At 44.4% G+C, this 23,129-nt stretch overlaps 1 protein-coding gene across 23 annotated transcripts in view; it reads left to right on the plus strand.

The window, feature by feature from the left end:
• KALRN (kalirin RhoGEF kinase) overlaps positions 1 to 23,129 on the plus strand; it is a 642,588-nt gene that overhangs the window by 525,640 nt on the left and 93,819 nt on the right. The gene's annotated exons all lie outside the window — the stretch shown is intronic.

Genomic DNA, 23,129 nt, shown 5'->3' on the forward strand with positions numbered 1-23,129 from the left:
CTAATTTTAATGTTGTTGAGGAGATTGCAGGAAGCAACTAATTTCTCCAAAATCAGCCTGCAAAACAAGATGGTGAGAACGGTCACAGAGAGAAGGTTATCAATTGTGGAGCCTCTCCTGAAAAAGAAATGGGGCCCTTCCTAGGCAGAGTGCCCATATGTTCCTAAAGCTGTTCCTGCCACTTTAACATTTCAGCTTGGAGGGTGGGGGAAGAGAGGTTTTGTTTCTGTGTGGTTAGAAGTGAGAATATAGCCTCTCACTTGACATTCACCCTTTTGAAATTTAACCTATTGGACCTCTCCCCTCCACGCCCTTTTACAATGCCCCAGTCTCCACCCTCATCCTCATCTAACAAAGTCCCGATGGAACTTTCTCTCTGAGTTACTGATAAATAACCTTATCCAAGTACCCTTCATCATCATCATCTACGCCACACACAGAGCAGAGCCCTGACAAATTCTTCATCCTGAGCTGATAGAAGGCTACAACAACTAATTAATTAAACCTGAAGGACCTTTTCTCAAGTCATTACGGTTCATGAATGCCAGCGTTAGTCTTTCGATCTCTGCATTTAATTAGAACAGCCTGCAACTTTGTGGTAGCCGGCTCTAAAAGCCAGAATTCGGATGGAGAAGGAATCATAGAGGGCCAGGGACCCTCACCAGAATTAAGCCTAGTTCAGAAACATTCAAAACCAAGGCTGGGAATTGAAGGAAGGGGACATAAAAGGGAGAGGAAGCAGGAAATGGCCAAAGGGAATCTGAGTGGGTGGGATTACTTTGAGGGCTGAAGGGTTTCCAAGCACGATTTCTTGGGAGCCCATTTCCTGTCAAAAGGCAGAATTCGGGGACTTGGGCAGAGCTTTTTCTAAAGCCCCTGCAGTGGCCTGCTTGAATCCAGATGTGTGGCAGCCCCAATTTGCCTGCAGAGGAATTCTCCTGGGGTCTCTCAGCCCTTGGCTTTATGTACGGCCCCAGCTGCCCCTCCCGCTCCGGGGGCCCAGGAGGTGGGGGGGGAGGGGGAGCCGCCTCCAGCCTGCAGGACTGGGAAAGTGGTGGCTGCAGGCTCTGTGGCTTGCAGAGGGCTTGTGGGAGGAAAGGGGGTGTTGCAGAAGCTGGGGCCAGAGCAGGAGACCACTGACCCTCAGCTGAAGATTGAGGGAAGCAGAAGACCCAAGCAATGAAAGCTACTTTAAAAGGGGAAGGAGAGTAACAGAGCTGGGTGCCTAGTCACCTTCTCCGGCTTTCCTCCGTGCTCTTTCCCAGATGTGAGATGTGAAGATGGCAACCTGGGGCTCAAGTCTGAGGAAGATGGGGGGCGGTGAGTTAGCCACCCTTTAAAGAACTCTCGGCCTCAGCTGGGCAGGGCGATCACGATCCTGTATGAGGTATGGGGCACTACCCCGAGGCTCTCTAGGTCTGCTCTAACAGAAAAGAGAGATCCAAGTCTCCACCCAGACTGGAGGCATCTATTCTGTTCGGAAGCAGATTGCCAAGATAAGGTCTTGTACTGAGTTTGAGCACCTTGCCCAGAGCCCCGGAAACTTGCCTAGTTGCCACACGGAGAAGGGCTCCGGAAGTCTGAGAGGCTGGCTGGCGTGGAGGGCAGCACCGCCTGGGACTGCCGGCCTCTTTTCAGTTGAACCAGTTCCTCTGGTTGTACAGACCTAATACAATTGAAAGGCAGCTGGCTCTTTGGCCTCTCTCTCTCTCCTCCTGAGAGAACTTGGCTCTCCTACTGCTCCAGGAGCTGCACTCTGAAACTAGTGGGTCAGAACCCACTACTGTGGTTCCCAAGTCAAGGGAACCTTTCCCAACTGGCTTCTGGTCACTCAGAATTCAAAGGACAGAGGAAAATCTAAGAAAAGTCCTTCTGAAGTCTGAGGAAAAGAGGACGTGGAATGTTCTGGCTATTTTTGACCAACCCAAAGCTAAGTGAGGCATCCTGGACTTTCTTTGGTGAATACTAAGTGGTTGTAATTGTTAGCACGAGGTTAAGAGTCAAGGTTTTAGTGATGTACCTGCGTGGTCTTTAAATATCATATTTGAGAAAGATGTGGGTGAAATTAGTTGAGCCTGTCTTTTGATTTGGAAAAGTGAGGAAAGCAACTATCTTATTGTCTCTTGGTTTTTGGTTCTATTGAGTATGAGGATGGTCAAGGGGTTTGGTGCAAGGTGATCTTTCTTCCCTCCCCTGAAATTGGTGTTGAAGGGCAGGAAAAGTGAAAACCAGGGGTAGGATGGAAATAGAGATGAGGTGAAAAGGAAGAAAGACAGCAAATACATTTATAACTGCCTTTTTGGAAGTGAAAAAGGGCCAAACGTGAGCTAATAGCATGTGTGCGGCTGGAGGCTGATTAATCATTGATGTCACACTTCGTGGGAAGTTTCAGGATTGCTCTGGCTACTTAGACTTTCCTTTAAGCCTGAAGAAGTGGGTCAGCTCTGGATTCTTCTTCAGTTATCTTAAATTTTTAAAAAGCACCTTGTTTCAGAGACAAAAAGGAATTGAAATCACCAGGAGGTTGCTAAGTTACGTGTTACAGACTGGAATTTGTGACTTCTAAGATCATGGAGCCCAGACATTTTTCTGACCTTGCTAGGTGGAAGCCAGTGTTAGAGCTTTTAATTTTCTAGTCCCCTTGTAATTAACTCCGGGTATGTGGACCAAAGTCCCTTCTTGGAAACCCTTCCTGATCACTGTCCTCCTCTGCTTCTCCACAGTGTGCACAGGGTTTATTTATATTCGTTTATTACTGTATCACTGTCCCTGCATCTCAAGCCTATGTGCCCTTGTGTGTCCCCATTTGCACTGCAAGTGCCCGGTTCAGGCATCTGAGTCTCTCAGAGGTAAAGAGAGGAAGGAGTGGTGACTTAACCGGACTGAATCAGTGGAGAGGGGAGGTGCTTTGTCACCACAAGGGCAGTTGGGTTCCAGCCTGACTCTGACATCCTGGGGCCTGGGTAAGGGACATGCGGCTTCACAGGGTGTCCCAAGTCATCCTCATTCTGCAAGCTCTCTTTCCCCCCTTACCTTATCCCAGAATCACTATGCAGGAACCTCATGACTTGATGTGAATGTCTCTTATTTGGCCTATAAATGAATACAGCTTATTTTATAAACTGAATTTAATGTGTGAAAGCATGACATCAAGTTCCTTTAGAAAGGTGCTGGTAACCTCACAGAGAAGCCCTTGTGACAGTTACGATTAGTGACTTAATTCACCACTCAAGGCACAAAATCCTTGGGACCTTAATGCACATACTCTTTTATTTCTTCATCTTCCGGGACCTGCCTATATCAGAAGGAAAATGGAATCAACCATTTAGCATGTATGTTTTTCCATGTATCTCTTGGTTTTTCTGACTCCTGGGGAGATACCCTAACATGGGGAGAATTACCACACACACTGACCGTCCCCAACCCAAATCCTGTTTCCTTTCCCCTATCTGATTCTCTGACTAGGGAGTAGCAAGAAGGATATCAGTTATTACCTGGATAACAGTACTGACTGCCAGTTGTATGTCCCTTGTAGAAATAGGAGTGTATGGGTTTGGTGGGATGAGGTGGAAATTGGAAACGGAAGCTGAATATCCCTCCTCTGGTACGGCTGTCGGTCCCACAATCACCAATAGTGCTGTAGGCATCACCCCCGTGGTTCCACGTGCTACAGGTTGGTAAGTCCTAACGTGGGATGAAAAGGTAAAATTCAGACTCCGTATTTTTATGCAAAATGATTTTAAGTTAAAAAATAAAAGTGAACATTGGGGATTCACTTCCGAGCCCCCTATTATAGTCATACCTTACACTGGAGAGGTGTTATTGATATTCTCCTTCTTCGTGATAGTTCCCCCTGAGAATCTTGATGCTGGTCTCTTCTGCCCTGAAGATATTCCTCATCCTTCAAAGTGCTGCTCCTCTTTCAGTGAGGGAGTGGCCACATGGCCTGCCCTCTCCTTCGGACCAAACCCAGACTTTTCCTGAAGGAGGGCCCTAGAAAAAGCATGGATCTGAAACCCAAGAGAGGGCTTCTTGAACAGAAGGGGCTAAATCATGGAAAGTTAGAGATCATTTAACAGATCTTCTTCTGTAGAGGAGGAAACTGAGATAGAGCCACTTAGTAGCAGGTCAGAACTAGAGCCCTTTTCCTGTGCTCTTTTCTCAATGCCATTATTGTCTTCATGAGCATGTGGCTTCTCCTACTATGGGCACAGATGAGGTCGATCCAACTGAGAAGGGTAGAGGCGATCCCCAGACTGGAATTTAGGTGTTTGACTGTGGATTATCTGTAGCTTGTGCGGGGGGGTAGGGGGAGACTGCATTGCCTGGAGCCATTTGGAACTGGACCTACCTGGTCTGCTTTGAAGTGCTCTTCGGTCCCAAGACGTTGGAAGGCGAAGACGATCACATCTCTGTCTGAGCCGCTTGTGCGCATGTTCTTACTAAATGTCTGTTCACATTTTCCCCTCTGGCTCAAGTGAACTCAGAAGGTCCCTCCCCCCCACCCTTTCTTTCTTTCTTATCCCTTTTCTTGAAATGTACCCTTTCAGGTGGAAATGAACTAATGAAATGCATTCCTATCATTTTATCTTTGAACGTGGTCGCTGGCTTTTACGTAACACAGTGTTTTAATTCATTTGACAAATGTTTCTGTGCTGACTGCCTGCCAGCCCCGCACTAGGTACTGGGGGATGGGAATTGTAACGGTGCTGCCCCCGCTTGGCTGTTGTGAAGATTAGTTAAGATGATGTATGTAAAGGGCTTAGCATAGCACCAGGCATATAAGGTCCTTTAAAAAAAAGGTAGCTACCAATGGTAATAGTAACTGTAATAATACTAGATAGAGACCCTCTCCTCAGGGAACTCCCACCTAAATATTTGTGGGTCCTCTGGGGGGTAATACTGTAAATCTACATTCCTACGCAATTTAATGGTCTTCGTTCAAACCATTGTCAACTGCGCCTCAATTCTGTGGCATCGTCACTGGGAGGGGGAAGAAAGTTTGTGATCTAGAAGTATGATAGGGATTTCCTTCTTCTCTTTATTAAACCAATTTTAAAAAGAAACACGTAACACTCCTAGTATTACAATCTGTGTGTGTTACATGAAAGGGCATTCCAAAAAAGATACTGGCAAGAATCCTAAGCCTCCCTGAGTTATTCTTCTCTGGGGGAAAACACAAGGTACAAGAATTGAAGCATAACTACACCAGTATTAAGGTTCAGATCCTGAGAACCTACCTTATATAAAAACACACCAGTTCTTCTTGGCTGCCCTTTGATTTTGGCTAACGATCTAATGATACACATTTTTCTATTCACTTCAGGCCAGCATTTATTGCATATTCATCATATACAAAGCTTTGCTGGTCTTCTTTAGGCTGTTTTTGTCTAGATAAAAATCACCACCTGCTGCCCACAGCAGCATCCAAGGTTCTGAGGTTTAGCCAGTATCTTGGTATTCCTTGTAGATAGGGAACATGGGCAGCTTGGCTCCCCACCAGGTGTGTTCAATGACTAATGGAGGATATCTTTCCTGGTTGACCAGCCAGGAACACAGCTTCTGTGTTAAAGCTCCTGGAAGGAGGGGAGCCCTGGTCACACCTGGGAGATAGCAAGAAGGCTGCCAGGTTGGCTTCAGCTAGGCAAAAGAGCAAAGATCAGAGTTACAGAACAGGTTGTTCCACATTTTTCTCCATTTCCTGGTGACCACAGTGAGGGAACTGTCATGTTGAAAGGAAGGGAAACCCCTTCTACTGCTAGATTTGAAACAGTACCTCATAAAACATTTCTGTTGCCAGGTATCTGCTTTCCTTGGGAGCAGGATTAGTTGTAAGCGTGTGTGTGTGTGTGTGTGTGTGTTCTCTTGCAGCACCTGGGTGTAACAGGCTCTCAGGACATTCCCAATTTCTGCCCTCCCACTGTTAGAACCACCATATTGCTCCCATGGAGAAAGGGATAATTTCGCTCCCTTTTCAAAGGGAACCAAGCCTCACTGTTAAAAAGAATTGCAGGGGCGCCTGGGTGGCTCAGTCAATCAAGCATTCGACTTGATTTCGGCTCAGTCATGATCTCAGGGTGGTGAGATTGAGCCCCGTGTGGAGCTTAGTGTGGAGCATCCATGCTCAGTGGGAGGTCTGCTTGAGATTCTCTCCCTGTGCCCCTACCGTGCCCCCACCTCCCCATGCACGTGCATGCTCACGTTCTCTCTCTCTCTAAATAAATCTTTAAAAAAATAAAAAGAATTGCAAACACTCCAATTCTGCACAAATTCTGGATCTCAGTCTCACACCTGTGCAGTGCCTCTTTCTCTTCTCTCTCTGCTTAGAGCAGAAATTCTTGAAGGTTGGTCACTGGGGAACATGCTAGAAATGCAGATTCTTGGCCCCATTGACTCAGAGCCAGCAGTCTGTTTTAACAAGCCCTCCAGGTGGCTTGGTTTCTTTGTTTGCTCCTTTTCTTTCCTCTCTCCAACTTTCCCTGACCTACCTACCCGCCCTTTCCCCCAGCTCCAGCCAAAGCTTTCTATAACAGAAGACATCCTGCTTCCCTGGGGATTCTTGCTTTGAGAAGTGGGGAGACCCCTGCATGACTCGCTTTCACTTGTCAGACAGGGGTAGGAGTTAGGAATCCCCTACATTTTCCATGAGCTTTACAGCCCCCAGGGTCCAGTCAGGGAAGTTGTGGCATCCTTCTTCCTGTTTAAGACTCCTTTGCTTTTATTTTTGTTTTCCTCATTACTCTTAAAGGTAACTGTGCTCACTACAGAAGAAAATCAAAAGTTAGGCAAACAAAAAGACCGTAAAAGTGTAACTTTTATAGCATAATTCTAACCACCTCGAAACAACTACTTAACTACTTAATATGTCCTTTTCTATATGTTTACCCCCTTAATAAATGGGCTCATATTTTACATATTGCTTTATAACCTGATTTCACTTATTCTTTTGAACATCCTCCCAGGTAGAGGCATTTCCAGAGTGTGTGTGTATGTTTTAGATTTTTTATTTAATGACTTATTTTGGGGGGGGGCAGGAGGGGAGGGAGAGGGGCAGTCAGACTCCATGCTCAGTGCAAAACCTGACTCAGAACTCCATCTCAGGACCTTGAGATCATGACCTAAGTCAAAACCAAGAGTCAGAAGCTCAACCACCCAGGCGCCCCTCCAGTATATTTTTAATGGCTGCAAAGTGTTTCACTGGAGACAAGACTTGAACTTGACAATTATTAGTACTGATTTAATATAATGGTTTAAAGTTTAGTGAAAAGGCATGAGGACGAGCCTTGGGTGAAGAAATAGATCTTTCTGGAACCAGATTCTACAGCAGACTGATCTTTGTCCTGGGGCTTACATATTTCCACTCCCTACATCCCCCTTTCCTTTCCTCAGGATGTATGATTTACCCCACCAGAGAGGTGTGATTTATTCCTCAGGAGATCAGTATGCACTGTGGCGAGGGCATATTTTTTCCCACTCACCCTTCTCTTCTTATGTGGTGTTAGGAATCTTTTCATTCCTCGACTTTTGACTGACCATGCAGTTGCTTTCACTGAGCAGACCTAGGGATTTTTCTTTTATTTATTTATTTGAGACATACCTTTGAAAATAGGGTATTTAAAAATTATTGTAACTGGGAAAGAGGGCCTTGATTATTTTTTTCCCTAGAAAAATCATATATAAATGTTGGGAAAGCATTTAGAAATACAAATAAATGAAAATAAGATTTCATTACCTAGAGATAGCCATAGTGACATTTTGAATAATCCTCTTAACCTTTTTTCCCCATGTATGTATTTTTTTGTTCAGAAATATGACATAATAGTGTTATAAACTTTCTTCATATTATGTATTGAACAACTTCTGTGACGTTTTTCTGTATGCCTTCAGTGAAATGCTGGAGCCAGCTCTGCTCAGGTTGGGATTATTAAATATTCAGGGTTTTGAGAGTGGATTGTTAAACCATTGGTAGCTTGAGATCAGCCAGATACCACAAATCAAGGTTTTTTGTTTTATTCAAAGAGCTGGTTTATCAGCATACCACCAGATGCACAATTTTACCATGCATAAATATGTTTTTTTTTCAATTTTCAATCTATTTTTGGTTGCTTCTAATTTTGGCTATTATAAGCAATACTTATAATATTGCTTATAGTCTTAGAGTTAAGTCTTGGCACGCCCATCGTTACTTCCTTAGGATAAATCCCTAGAAATGGAGTTCCTGAATCAAAGAATATCCAGAATTTCACAACTTACTTGTTGCCACTTAAACCCCCTGCTTCACACCCTTTGAAAGGAAGAGTGTACTGTTCTTTGTTTTAAGAGGATTTATGAGAAACATTCTCTGAGACCAAGGAATTTCATGTCTCTCCTGTTGTTTGCTTCTGTTTACATTTTCTGGATTAATTTAATTCTTTTTATATAAGGAAACACCCTGGCTGAGAGCCTTTGATTCATAGGCTACATACTGATATGCAAGTTGTAACAAATATATTTTGTGTTTGTGCTGGATTGAGAGGCCATATATCATAATGATTAAGAGCTTGGACTCTGGAGCCAAAATGAGTTTGAATCCTAGCCCTGCTACTTTATCTGTGTGATCTTGTACAAGTCATGTAAACTCTGGTTCATTTTCCTCATCTGGAAAATGGAGATGATCAAGGAATCTAGTCTTGGGATTTCTACAAGGCTTAGATGGGTTGACATATGTAAACCACTTAGAACTGGCACATGGTAAGTTCTAGGTAACTGTTAGATTATTGTTAGCATTAGCAAGTATATAGTCTCCATGGAACTGTGCCAACTGTCACATTCAAATGATTTCATTAGCTCCTTCATCATATGGGAAACTGAGCTGAGCATTTCTTGTATCAACCTCCAAATACTTGAATACCATGTGTGGCAGGTATTGGACTAGCAACAGTAGAGAATTTAAAATGTTTTCACCCCCTTGAAGATCTTGCCATCCAACTTGGGAGCTGCTCCATAAATATGAAACAGTAAATAATAACCAAAAAAAAAAAAAAAAAAACAATGGGAGGGAGGAATAGTTGCTGAAGACAATAAGAGGAAAGATACTCCAAGGTCCTACCTGACTGCTGTCTAAAATAATTATGCAAAATCTGATGGGAGCACAGTGGCCTGGTGTGGTCTGAGAGGACTTCTCAGGAGATAGAAGGTTCTCTCTGGGCCCTAAAAGGTAAGAAGGGGTTTTTAAAGGACTGAGTATATAGTGAGAGCAAAGCAGCATGGATGGGCAGGGTACCACAGAGGAAAACAGGTCAGACCTGCCTTCTAGAACTGTGCTGTCCAATTCAGTAGCCATTAGCCATATGTGGCTATTAAGGACTTGACATGAGGCTAGTCCAAGTTGAGATATACCGTAGGTACGAATTACATACCAGATTTCAAAGATTTAGTACAAAAAAACATTGTATGGGAATCTCAATAATTTAGATATTAAAATTAATTGCACCTGTTTATTTTTAATTTTCAACATAACAACTAGAAAATTATAAATTATATAAGTTATATAAAATTATTTTATATTATATAAAAAATAAAATATATGTGGCTCACATTTATGGTTTGAACTATATCTCTATTTGGATGGAGCTGTCTGAGAGCTTATAGTCCATGATACATTGATGTGCCAGAGTAGAAAGTTTCCATCCCATTCCAGGGCCAATCCGAGGCTCTCCTCCCTGCCGTCTCCATAATTCCAGGAGGATGCAGTCCCTCTGATGCCGAAAGAAGCCCCCGGGCCTTCCCAACTGAAATTTTCAAGGGAGGCAGTTACATATTTTCATTTCTGAGCAACATAGTTTGTGAGGAAACAGACAGGGTTTATTTTATTTTATTTTTTTTAAAGATTTTATTTATTTATTTGAGAGAGAGAGAATGAGAGAGAGCACATGAGAGGGGGGAGGGTCAGAGGGAGAAGCAGACTCCCTGCCGAGCAGGGAGCCCGATGCGGGACTCGATCCAGGGACTCCAGGATCATGACCTGAGCCGAAGGCAGTCGCTCAACCAACTGAGCCACCCAGGCGCCCCCAGACAGGGTTTAAATTGCAAGTTCTCCCCCAGAGCTCAGACACGCCAGCTTTTAGGGAAGATCCTGAATGTGGGAAGATCCTGAAAACAGTACTGAACAGGAAGAGTGACATCGTGCTCCCATCTCCCAACCCCCTAACCCCTCCACCAACTGACTTCCAGTCAGTCCTGCTCCTTTATGTGACACAAAGAGCGTTGCTGGCCGGCAGGTCCCCAGAGTCTGAGGGGAAGATGGGTCATGTGGCTGGCCAGGGCGGGACGGAGTTGCGGGGATGTGACTAGGTGGGTGCGTGGATCCCCAGGCTGAACTCATTTGTCCTTTAACTGAATGATGTGTGAGTGTTCGATTGTATCATTCTGAACAGCATCTGTGATCCTAATTTTTGTCCTCATGGGGCATCACAGGTGCCTGGCTGAGCACAGTGCTATCCATCATTTCCCTCTTTGTCTAGAGACAGCCGTATACATAGCTTGTCTTGATTATATATCATAGAACACTAGAATTTTACAGCATCTCAGATCAAAAAGATCTCAGTTTTAGCCACAAGAAGAGCACTTTGGGAAAGAGAAGCAACTTACCTCAGGTGTCAACTGGAAATTTATTAAATGATACCATTGTGCCTAGAGCATACTGCTTGTATTTTTGTAGAAGAGATGGCAAAATGTAGAATAGCCCTGCCCTTTAGTTTGGCAGGATGCAGAGGGTAGAAGCACTAGATCAAGTCTGAGAGGAGACCCAGCTCTTTGGAAGGAATCTAAGGGTTGAGGAACCCAGTGAATCAGAAATCACTCTTAGGTTCCTGGAACTGTGTCCTAGCCACCTGCTCTAGATTTGCTCCTGTAGAAATCTGCCCCACAGTGTCTGCTTACATCTGGTGTTTCTAAATGGAGGGATTCTGGGGGAACTTTACTGCTCTGAAATCGCAGCTGGATATCCAGAACCTAGAACTGAGGGCTGGGTCCTGCTGGCTCTAATGAAATCAGGGTCTTCCCCATTGACTTGAAGTCTCTGAACAGGACTAGCCAATACAGGGGACCTTCTTGAGACATCTCAAGGGGCCTTCCTGTGACCTTCCAAGCAAAATGGAAGGTCAGGTTGATCTGAAGCCAGGCCTGGATAGCCAGTGTGCTAGAACCCCAGCTCCAGAAGCTCTGTAATGTGGTTCTTCCAATCAGGTTCCCATGGAGAACCCAGGATGTCTGTGGCCGCCCCAGTATTCCAGGGGCGTTAGCCAAGGTCTCCTGGACTGGTCATTTCTGACTCCTCCAGGACTGGGGAATAGTCAGAAATCATAGCCAGTGAACACAGTGGGCATGGCCCTGCCCTCGTGAACTACAGTGTAGAGGGGGCAAGAGATACCTTGTTCCAAGTGTGCTCCGAGCATGTATGAGAATATCTCTTGGTGGGAGTGGAATTTAGATTGGGGCAATAGGAACCCTGTCTGAGAAACTAACATAGGTGCCAAAAGTCTTGTTACTACCATGCTTCTGGTCCCCAAATGGGTATTATTTGCATTCTGGACTAAGTTTAAAGAGTCTTTTCCAAAAAGTTTTGCTAAATATTATGGGAGAACACAAGGGAAGCAGAATAAAAGAAACATAAAGCCAGACAATTTTCTAGAGTTCATGTTTTTGGTACCTTGTGTGAAGCTGGCTTGCTTCAAGGGCTCATGTGCCATTCTTTGGTCCCCAGGCACCAGAGGAACCTGTACTGTGTCCATAAGGGATCTTTGCTGAGGCCCTCCCTTCCTAATTCATGACCTGGGGAGCTGTCATCTTGTGACCGGAGCCCCCCTTCCTACATATTTTGACCCTGGAATCCAGGGAAGGGGCCAGATTCCCGTTCACCATTTAGCACCTTGGGCTTTCCCACCTGGCTTAGTTTCTGTCGGAGGCATTGTCATCCCCCACGGCTGCCTCCTGCCGGATTACACGACTGCTCACGCATGCTGGCAGGTCTCCACTGAGGCACAGTGACCCTCTCTTGGCAATGTTGGAGACTCTACAACATGTAGGACGCTGTACTCAGGGGACTCTGAGATCTTTTCCAATTCCCATTTCACAAAGGGATTTAAAAAATATCTGTTTACTTGGACTCTGTATGAAAGCAAGGGGAAGACCTCAATAACCTTTCAAGGTTTTTTTCAGCCTTTCTAGTTTTTAGGTCCCTTTCTTTGTGTGTGTGCTATGGTCAGGAAATTCTACCCCCTTCCCAATTTACCTTACATCCTAACCACCAAATCGTGCTTCCATTTTAGAGTGGCAACAGCCGACTCTACCAGAGTGTCTACGGATCTCTTCAAACAGCCAGTTTCCCAGCCCATTCCCAGTGAGGTGGTCAGGTCTAAATATAACCATGACCTTCTGCCAGCATACACAAGCTAGGGCTGCAAGAGCAAAATCAGAGCTGGACTGTTCTCTTTCTCTCTCTCTCTGTCTCTCTCTCTCTCTCTGTGTGTGTGTGTAGGAGTTAAAAGAGAAGGTAAACAGAGCTTCCCAAAAGGCCAGGTCAGCCCTGGGGGAAGAGAAGATGTTCAGAACAGGGAGATGTATAGGCATCCCAGGTGACTATTAGAGTTTATGCTAGCTTGGCCGGGTCCCTTGGAGAAGGTCAGCCAAATTCTCCACCCTCTCGGTTTCCTCCCACTATAAAGTATCTGTGACGTAACTCACCTGGATTTGTAATTACCGTGGCTTCCTGTCAAGCATTCTACCACAATTATGTGCTCACTCTTGTCTCTTCTTCCACAGTTACTGATCCCAGCTTCATGAGATATGATCTGCACATTGTGTTGTATAGATTTCAGTTCTTGTTTACTTGTCTGGCTTGCATCTTTTTCTGTATCAGTGGGTACATACCTCAAACACAGGACAGGGGCAGTGTCTGTAATTCTGGTGGTGGAATGGCTTTGTACATTTTTTATGCCAAAAATGTGCAAGTGCAAAGCAAAATTTAGCTCATTATAGCTTAGTTACACCTCTAATTTGTATTTATAGTCATGATTAGCATCCTATACCATAAAATTCATACACATATATGTGACATCCTATATATATATATATCATTTTTAAAGATTTTATTTGAGAGAGAGCAAGGGTGAGAGAGCACAAGCAGGGGGGAGTAGCAGAGGGAGAGGGAGAAGCAGGCTTCCTGCTGAGCAGGGAGCCCAATGCCAGGGCCCCACCCCAGGGCCCTGAGATCATGACCTGAGCCAAAGGCAGTCACTTAACCGACTGAGCCACCCAGGCGCCCCTGAATGGCATTTTTAGAATGGCATCAGCTTAGGACTCAAATAGGACAATCTTTTCTTTTTTTTTAAGTAGTCTCCACACCCAATGTTGGGCTTGAACCCGTGACCCTGAGATCAAGAGTCACTTGCTCTACTGACTGAACCAGGCAGGAACCCCTTAAATAGGATAATTTTTATTGTTCTGTTTGATCTCTGACAACCGTTTGGAAATAATGGAGAGGCAGGTTTGGAGAGGCTGCCTTGAATGTATGTCTTTCCAGAATGCCTTGGCTTGCAGCTGAGAGAAGAACCAAATTACAGAGCTTCTGGAGCTGGGGTTCTAGCAATCTTCGAGCATGCCCATCACAATAGGGACTTACCTATGGAGGGATCATGGGCCAGTTGGTGCTCTTGTGCTCATCTGTCATTTTCTGTGAGTAAACTAGAGGAGTTGTGCAGGCAATTCGCTCTTTAGCTCTGGTCTCCAAGGGAAGGGCACACGGATTAGGGAGGGTCAGACTGGTTCTATCCCAGCATTAGCACTTACTAAGCGAGTTGCATTAGTCTAGTTACTGAACTTTTTTATGCCAGTTTGTTCATCTGCATCCTTGGGAAAGTACAGGTATCTGTCCCTAGGGTATTTGTGAGGATTCACATAAAAAAAGTGTGGATTGTGTGTGTGACACTTAGTATAGTTCCTGGCTTCCTGGCACATAGAATGCTCTCCATAAATGTTAGTTTATGGACAATAATATTCTTTCTCATTATCAGATATTTCTCTGACTTACAGGGCAGTATTTTCGGTGAGCCATTAAATGGGATGGGGGATTAGTGAATATTTTTCAAAACTCTCTGGGAAAACAGACTTGTAACTTAGACTTGTAATACTGGCCTTTTGCTCAATTTTTGATCACTAGGAGTGTCCCTGTTTCAAACAAGTTGCTGATCTGCTGGGTCCTAGGGCTGATTCAGGGTGAGTTTTTATTAAGAAAGAGATAAAAGGTCTTCTCCCTACACCTGGAGGCCAGTGTGTTGGGTTCTTAAGCAATTCTTCAGCAGGTCACTACTAAAGATCTTTATATTTAGTTAGTAGTTTAATGTATGCCATTATCCTGTATTCATGTCCAAAGCTGATCATCTTAGATGTGTTTCTTTAATTATTACAGTTATCAGCTGTGTTTGGGTAAATATCTAGTCTGCCGTTTATGGGTCAGAAATGTCTATTCTTTCTTCAGCAGCCAATCAGAACTTCTTGTATTCAGTCACCTCATTTATCACTTTTAGACAAAAAAAGAAACTTGATGTTTTGGTTAAATGTGTTACTAACTGGATTTAGACTATTTTTTGCTATAGTGAAATTCACTTATAGATCTTCAGATTCGCTAGGAAGAAAGAAGTCAAAAGTCCCCCAAATTGACTGCGTTTAGGCCTGTCTGTGCTGAGTGGGGTCATGTCTCCATCCTTAAATTGGTCCCCGTGACCATTAAAATAAAATACTAAGGTGATTTTTGGCCCTGCCTATGGGGTTGGGGCTGGAGGTGGAGACTGAGGAGGAACAGGATTTCTACTCACAAAGCTGGGCAATCTGGGATGCTCCTCTGAAGGAGAAAGAGAAGTGGGTACTGGGGAGGCAGCCAGCATGTGTCCTCTGTGTTGACCTGTGGGCCCCTTAGTCTAATGAGAAACCTCGGTGAGGTACAGCACAGCTGCTCGTGTTGTATGTGCCCAGAGGACAGCATGATCCGCCCCTCTGGAGGAGTGAGGAGGTTGTGTGTGGGCCTTGTGAAGAAGTAACACAGGAACTGGGTCTTGAAGGGGCGGGGCATGGGGGATATTCTCCATCTAAGAAGTTAGGCAACGGAAATAGCACAAGGAAGGACATAAAGTCCTGGGTACGAGTAGAGTGTTCTGGAAACAAGGAGCACCTAGCCATCCACTATGTGTGACTCTGGTATCTCCTTTGGTCTCCAGCTTCTGGGGGTCAGCCTACACATCTCACAGATGAGAAGATTGAGGCTCAGAGAGATTCAACTATTCTCCCAAGAGCATGTGTGTAATAAGTTGAATCCTGGTTTCCTCTCCATGTTCTGCTCTTTCTCCCACTTACCCTGCTGCCCAACTCGATTCTGATCCTTGTATCAAGTTCCATTTTTTTTAAATTACCAAATAGAATCTGGTACAGTTCCATATTCTGTCCCTGAAACTATGGGATGGGTTAGCGGTTCCAGAAGCAGCCTTTTCTTGCCGGGTATTACTTTTATTTGCACATATAAACCCTGTGCCGCCAAAGGTCTTAACATAAGCACTGCCTGGCATACACACATACACGTTTATACCCTAAATAGCAGAGGCCTAGAAATGTTTGTCTACTTTTGCCAACATCTGACTGTGATTATCTTTAACCACAGTCACACTGTTTGTCTCTTAAAATAGCACTGACTCTCCCGAGGAGGCTGTTTGTGGTTGTCACGCCCCTCCTGGAGCTCTGGTCCACCTGCCTTCTCCTGGTAGCCTTGGCAGCCCATGATTTACTGGGATTAATTTCACTCTTCCCTTATGTTGACCCTCCTGAATTCTTCCTTAGGATTCACAGACGTCTCCTGGTGGTCCCAGAACCCACCTGTTGACTTGGGTAACTGACAGTTTAGCTCTCCCTGCAATGTCCATCTGCCTTTTTTCCTTCTACTCCTGGATCTGCCCTCAGGCCATGTCAAAATGCAGGGGTTGACTTCCCCAGAGGAGAGCAGGCTAAAGGCCAAGCGGTGTCTGACCTGTGGGATGGATCTGGCCAATTTTTGAAAAGGAGTATCCCTTCCCCCTGCCCTGAAGCATGGGTATTAAACATGTATGTCCTTGCTTTGGGTTCTGCCTCACAGAAACTCAGCATTCCCCTCTGCTAGTCCCAGGTTCCTTTGCTTTAAAAAGTTGTCTGATTTTGATTTTGACCATGATGAGAGTAAAAGGAGGGAGTGAAGAAGGTGTCTTTACCTCACAGTTTCTGACTCTGCATCTCCCTGTCCCACCCTCCTCCACCTCTTAGAATAATACATCATACCAAGCTAGGGAGAACCACTACCAGATAGAGTGTAGTGGTCTTATTTGAGAATGTCTTTCTCAGAACCATCACTAGGATCAAGGGAATGAACATCAACTTATACATGTGATTGTGGGTTGTGTGCTCTGGACTTGGGTCCTATCACTAAGAGATCCTTTTTCTGAAACAATTGGGGTGAGGTGGGTGGTAAACACAAAAGCCAACAGAGTAAGAACTCTGAAAAAAATAGATCATCTGGATTGCTTTCCCATTTTTCAGGCTCACTGTATGATTTGCACAGTGTGTTCTCCAGCATGGGGGCATGGAGGTCGTCCGTTGAGCTCTGGCAAGAGCTTCTCCCGGTGCCACCGTGGGGCTACATTGCTCGTCCTGAACCACAAAGGTTCTTTCTGCCTAACCTTGTAAAAGTAGAATTGAAAGTTGAGATGCCAAATTGTGAAAAATAGGTTTGGGAGATGAAGGTTACAGATGAGCTCATGAAAGCCCTATAAGTATTTTTATGATCCTTAAAATAAATTATCCCACTAAATAAGGAGAATGAGTACCATGTAAGTTCCATTCTGTTGGGCTAGAAATGTTTCAAATCTAACCTGAAATTTGGACTAGATATTTTCCAGTTTGTTTCTGTGTGTAGATAATGGGTACATGAAGACACGTTCACCCCCACCCGCACTGAGGTCTTTCATCCAGATGGTGCTCAAAACTTTGTAAGAGTAAAGACTTTAGAGTCCAGCAGACCTCCCTGAATACTGGTTCTGTCATTTACCAGCTCTGTAACCTGCTATAGGGACTTAACTTCTCTATGCCACATTCTCATTATCAGCAAAATGGGCATAATAGCACCTATGTGCATGGAGTGTGCAAATGTTATTGATGATAACATTGAGATGCTTAGCATTTCTGTCATGCTGTAAGTTCTCATAAAGAATAGCATATAAAATGTAGGGGTGCCTGGGTGGCTCAGTCGGTTAAGCGTCTTCCTTCGGCTCAGGTCATGGTCTTGGGGTCCTGGGATCAAGCCCCGAATTGGGTTCCCTGCTCAGTGGGGAGTCTGCTTCTCCCTGTGCCTCTCCCCTCCCCCACCCCCACTTGTGCTCTCTCTCTCTCTCATTCTTTCTAAATAAAATCTTTAAAAAATTTCTTTAAAAAGAATAGAATATAAAATGTAAATATACACAATGGTGATTGCAATTGTTGTACATGTACAAGTGGTTAAAATGGTAACTTTTGTGTTATATATGTTTTATCACATTAAAAAGAATTTTAAAATTATACCCTCCAAAAGGCTAAATATACATGTGAAAGAGAGCAATTTATTAATTTATAAGAAACTGGAAGGATGTTTACCAAAGCATGTTCTATGGAAGGATTCTGAAACTTTAAACTTTGATTTTTCCAAATCCCTACAATAACATGATTTCCTTCTGCAACTGGAAAATACTGAGTTACAATGAAAGTCTAAATGGACAAAAGCATCACTTAGTACAACCATGCCAGGCCACCCACACTGTCAAGCAGGTCCCAGGACTCTCTGTTCTCCACCTGCCCCATCGTCCTCAGGCTGGATGGGGGCAGGGTCACAAGGGCAGCCTCTCCCTGTCCCGGGCCCCCACTGACCTCTGCCCCAGCCAGCTGTCTATCCCTGGCCACCGTCCCTGGAGGGATGGGGTGGGACAGTGCAGGTGGCTCCTTGGGGCCCACCGCTCTGAGCTGTACTTGACTGCGGGAGCCACAACCATCTGGACTCCCGATTACCGAGTTTCAGTACCTTAGGGTTTCTGGCATCTCGTATTTCATAAAGATGCATGTGCGCCCAGAGGTGTCTCTCAGCCCCTGTGCTTCACCCGTGGCATCGTGATGTATCAGAACACCCAAGAGCAGAGCGGCAGTTTGCCCTGCCTCCGTCACCCCCCCTCCATTACACGTGACTGACATTCCCTCCCTCCAAACACACATACTAGAATGGTATTCTTGACATAGCTTCTAATCTCTCCTGAGACTTTGACTTAACACAACTATGCATTCATTCAGCAAATATTTAATGAGCCTGAATATACTGAAACTTAAAACACACAGAGCAATAAAATCACATTTATTGAAATTTTTGCAGGAGGGGAATTATGCTTTGGAGTAATTACCATGTTGTCCTCAGATGGGACATCTTAGGTCCTTAAACTTAGGTCTTCAGTGATATCCTCTCTTGGATGGGGGCCTGCAATGGTGACGTGTGGCCCAGAGGAGCACAGGAACTGCCCCAAGAACCAGAGCCTGAGATCTGCTTCTTACATGTCTGGCAAGCACAGTGCTCCCACAGCACAGTGCATCATTCATACCTGGGCTGTGATATGTATGTCAAGACTTCTTCTTCATCCTTTCTCATGGTCCTGTCTCCTTAAAAATGCCATAATTCTGATTTATAAAATATGGGAAGTTTATAAGACCAATATAAAACAGGTTCTTTGAAGTTTCTACTTTTTAAAAAAAGATTTATGTATTTATTTTAGAGAGAGAGAGTGGGGAGGGGCAGAGAAAGTCTTAAGCAGACTCTGCCCTGGCGTGGAGCCCGACGTGGGGCTTAATCTCACAATCCTGAGATCACGACCTGAGCCAAAACCAAGAGTCGGAGGCTTAACTGACTGCACCACCCAGGTGCCCCTGAAGTTTCTACTTTAAAGTAGACGTTAAAGTAAGGTAAATTACGTTCCTGAATAAATTATACATAAAAATAAATTATAGGTAGATTTCAGGCAAATGTAATAGGCACTATATAGGCAGTTAAGACAAATAATAGACTGGAGGAAAATACTTGCAACCCATGTAACAGACAAAAGATTAATACTCAGAATACATAAAGAGTTTTTATAAATCAATAAGAAAAAAACCAACAACCCAATAGGAAGAGTTAGAGAAACAAGCAGGACTTAAAAAAGCAATAAACTTTTGAAAAGATAATATCAGTATTAATTGGAGAAATACAAATAAAAATAGGATTATTTTTACCCTTCAGATTAGCAAAATTATAGATAAGGGGGTAGAGAAGTAAACAGTTGTGTACTGGTGAGAATATAAACTGATACAGTCTTTCTGGACGGCCATGTGACAGATTCTATACAACTGAAAATATATTGCATCTTTGACCTCCTTCTACGAGTATACCCTTAAAGAAGTTTCCATTTGTCCCAGGATGTTCAGATGGTAATTTTTGTAATAGCTAGCAAGAAGATGGACAGCATCATTATTTCCAATAGGGGAATGGTACAGTTTTACTGTGAAACACTATGCAGCCATCTAAAACAGACAAACAAAATACAGACAGGAAAGTCTTAGACTTGTTAAATGAAAAAATGTATAGAGGGGGCGCCTGGGTGGCTCAGTCATTAAGCATCTGCCTTCGGCTCAGGTCATGATCCCGGGGTCCTGGGATCGAGCCCCGCATCGGGCTCCCTGCTCAGCAGGAAGCCTGCTTCTCCCTCTCCCACTCCCCCTGCTTGTGTTCCCTCTCTCGCTGTTTCTCTCTCTGTCAAATAAATAAATAAATCTTTAAAAAAAAAAAGAAAAAATGTATAGAAACTTTCAACTATATAGCATGAACTGCTTTGTGCAAGAACTCTGCACATGTGTGCATGCGTGCGTGAGTGTGTGTGTGTGTGTGTGTGTGTGAATGCATGGAAAATGGTCTGAAAGTCCTACATCAGCATGGTTACCTCTAGATAGCAGAGGGGGATTGAGGTATGGGGAATAGCTGGGAAGAGACTGGAGAGAGATGGAGGACTTTTTACCCTATAGTTTTCTAAGGTATTGTTTGAAATTTCATGAACATATATTTACAGATGGTGTACTTTTTAAAGTAATATGTATTTATAACAACTTAATTTGGAAAACAGAGATAATATATCACCTATAATTCTAGACAGCTTGGCTTTAGTTACTTATCTCTCAGTGTTTTCTATATGCATAGGGTGTGTGTGTGTGTGTGTGTGTGTGTGTGTGTGTGTGTGTGTGTGTGTTTGGTTCAGTTTTATACTCAACATTGTATCCTGCTTCTTTCACTTAATGTTGCCTAAGCATTTCCCCACAGTTTTACAAATTCAGTCTCTGGTGCTACCTTTGAATGTTTATTATAAATTCACACCCTTCAAGGTTTAGAAAAATGGCCATGAGGAACAGGTACCTGGAGACTGAATGCTCACCCTGTCTGCCCAGGAGGGGTGGTCAGTGGAGGGCAGCTAGGTCAGGCATGAGGATGACCTGCTGGAAATCTGAGGAAACCATATAGCATCTCCTCGCCCCTTTCACCTTCTCCGGTTATCAATGGACCTTCTGTTTTACTTTCTCCCCGGCTCAGGTTCTGACTCTGACTCCTGGGAGCTGCTTTCTCTGCTACGGGCCTACCTAAGAATTGGGGCCAATGGGCAGGTTTGAGTGTCATCCCTCCCCTCAAGTAATGGCATCTGAAAATCAGCTTAGGATGGAGGTTTCTGTCTCTTTCTCTGAATTTTAAAGGTGAAAGAAAAAGACTGGTGCAGATAATCTAGATTTGTTCTTCCATTTGGTCAGTTGGTAAACTGAAACCCAGCAAGATTGTGATTTGCCTAAAACTATGCAGCAAGTTAGCAGTAAGGCTAGAATCTTCCCCTGGGATTCTTCGTGTGGCCCAGTGCTCTTTTTACTCTACAATGAAAGGTACCTGAGCAGCATTCAGGCTGCCTGGAGCCCTGAGACTTAGCCAAAGGTGCTGTGGGCTGAGAAGGGGTCACTTGGGCTTAAGTTTTAGTTCATTCATTCCACAAATCTCCTGCTCTACACACTCACACAGAAATGGGGTACATGTTCCAAAGTGGTATAGATGTAGTTATCACATGGTGGTAGGATTACTGAACCCTTGTTTTCTTCTATTTTTTCCTATAATGGCTATGTATTACATTTGAAACACAGAACCATTAAAAGCTTGAAAGGTTGACTATTTTTAAAGTCCTCCAGTTCATTTAAGTATTTTTAATTTTCAGTCATAAAGTACTTCCTAACGTTAGAGTAAGAAATGGGTGGGAAATTTTGTGAACCAGATACATCCTCTCTTCTCATGTGAGTCCGATAGTTCTAGGGTCTTGGACCTGAGTTCATGAACGCCCTGTGTGTCATGCCACAAACCTGTTCACACTTGTCATGCACATCTGTGAGCATGTGTGTGTGTGTGCCCTTGCTGGGATCTGCTTCTGCATCTGTGACTGATGGGGAGTAGCAGGTTGTGGAGGGGAGTCAGGAGTAAGTGCGTTCTCCCTTTGCTGCTGTCTGGTGAAGGAGCGTGAGAGACTCAAGAGGAGGGGACTCAAAGCACTGCAGTCTGATGGCTCGGGAAAGGGCTGGCCATCTCCCAGGCCCCACAGGCATGACTGCATTTCAGCACAAGGTTGCTTGTTGTCATTCAACGTCCTTACTGTCATCTCTGTTTATTGTCAGGTAGTGACCTTTCACTGTTACTCTAAGCACGCATCCTTATCTGACAGGTAGGTGTTGCTTATCCCTGGTCCATGGATGAGGAAGCCCAGGTTCAGAAGGGCCAGGAGGCGGAGCTGGAACTCACATCCCGGGGTCACCTCCCTCTACCCCTTGCCTCCTGTAGTTATGCACTCACACGCAAGCCGGCACCTTGGCTTCCTTTTTATTCATTTAACATTGAGAACATATTTACTGAGCATCTTCTGTGACATCTTTTTCCAACAAATGTTTATTGACTGTTTTAGTGCTCATGTCAGCCACTCTTGTAGGTGCTAGAAACACAATAGTGAACAAAAGCTGACAAAAATCCCCTGCCCTCAGGGAGCTGATATTCTAGCGAGGAAAATAGGAGAGACAAATAATAAAAGTAAATTCTATAGTAGGTATTTTTAAAAGTAGTGTGTTAACAGAAAAATGTGCAGTTCAACAAGGCTGACAGGTGGGGAGATGCTTGCTGCTGAAAAGACAGCCCGCTGTTCACTTTGTCACCATGCAGGGCTGCAGAGGAAAACATCGAGCTTGCTGGAAGGCAGAGAGGAAAGGAAAAGGAACCGCGGGGCCGAGGCCTTTATGAGGCTAGCCAGGCAAATCAGGCTCAGGATTGGCTAGTTTGAATCATTTCAGTAGGTTCTGGAGTGCAGGGGCTCTCCCTAGCTGTCTGGTTCCTGGCCCTGGGGCTCTTAGGGCGGGTGGATAGTGCCCCAAAACACAGAGCCCAATGAAGAAGATGGTTGGGGGTGTGGGCTCTGGATTGGTAGGTTTGCGTATGAAAGGCACCGTCCCAGTTGAGTTGTTTGCTAGCTCTAGGAATTAGGTAGCCCTAGGAAGAAGGGCTGTCCCTCCTAGGTTAGCAAGGCTCCAGAGAGCAAAGCATCAGAATACAGAAAATAAAAAGACATGGTTGAGGGGCGCCTGGGTGGCTCAGTCAGTTAAGCGTCTGCCTTCGGCTCAGGTCGTGATCCCAGGGTCCTGGGATCGAGTCCTGCATCAGGTTTTCCTTGCTCACTAGGGAGCCGCTTCTCCCTCTGCCCTGCCACTCCCCCTTTTTGTGCTCTCTCTCTCTCTCTGACAAATAAATAAATAAAATCTTTAAAAAAAAAAGACATGGTTAATACAGCAGGCTAAATGACAGTAAATATTACAGGGAAAATGAAAGGGGAAAGGAATAGGGACTGTCAGCATGGTGGAGTGGGATGTTGCAGTTTTAAATAGAGTAGTCAGGGGAGACTGTACTGGGAAGGTAGCATTTCAGTGAAGACCTGAAGGCAGAGAAGAAAAGAGCCATATAGAATCTGGGG

The sequence above is a fragment of the Halichoerus grypus genome, chromosome 1, assembly GCF_964656455.1.
Source record: "Halichoerus grypus chromosome 1, mHalGry1.hap1.1, whole genome shotgun sequence".
Lineage (NCBI taxonomy): Eukaryota > Metazoa > Chordata > Mammalia > Carnivora > Phocidae > Halichoerus > Halichoerus grypus.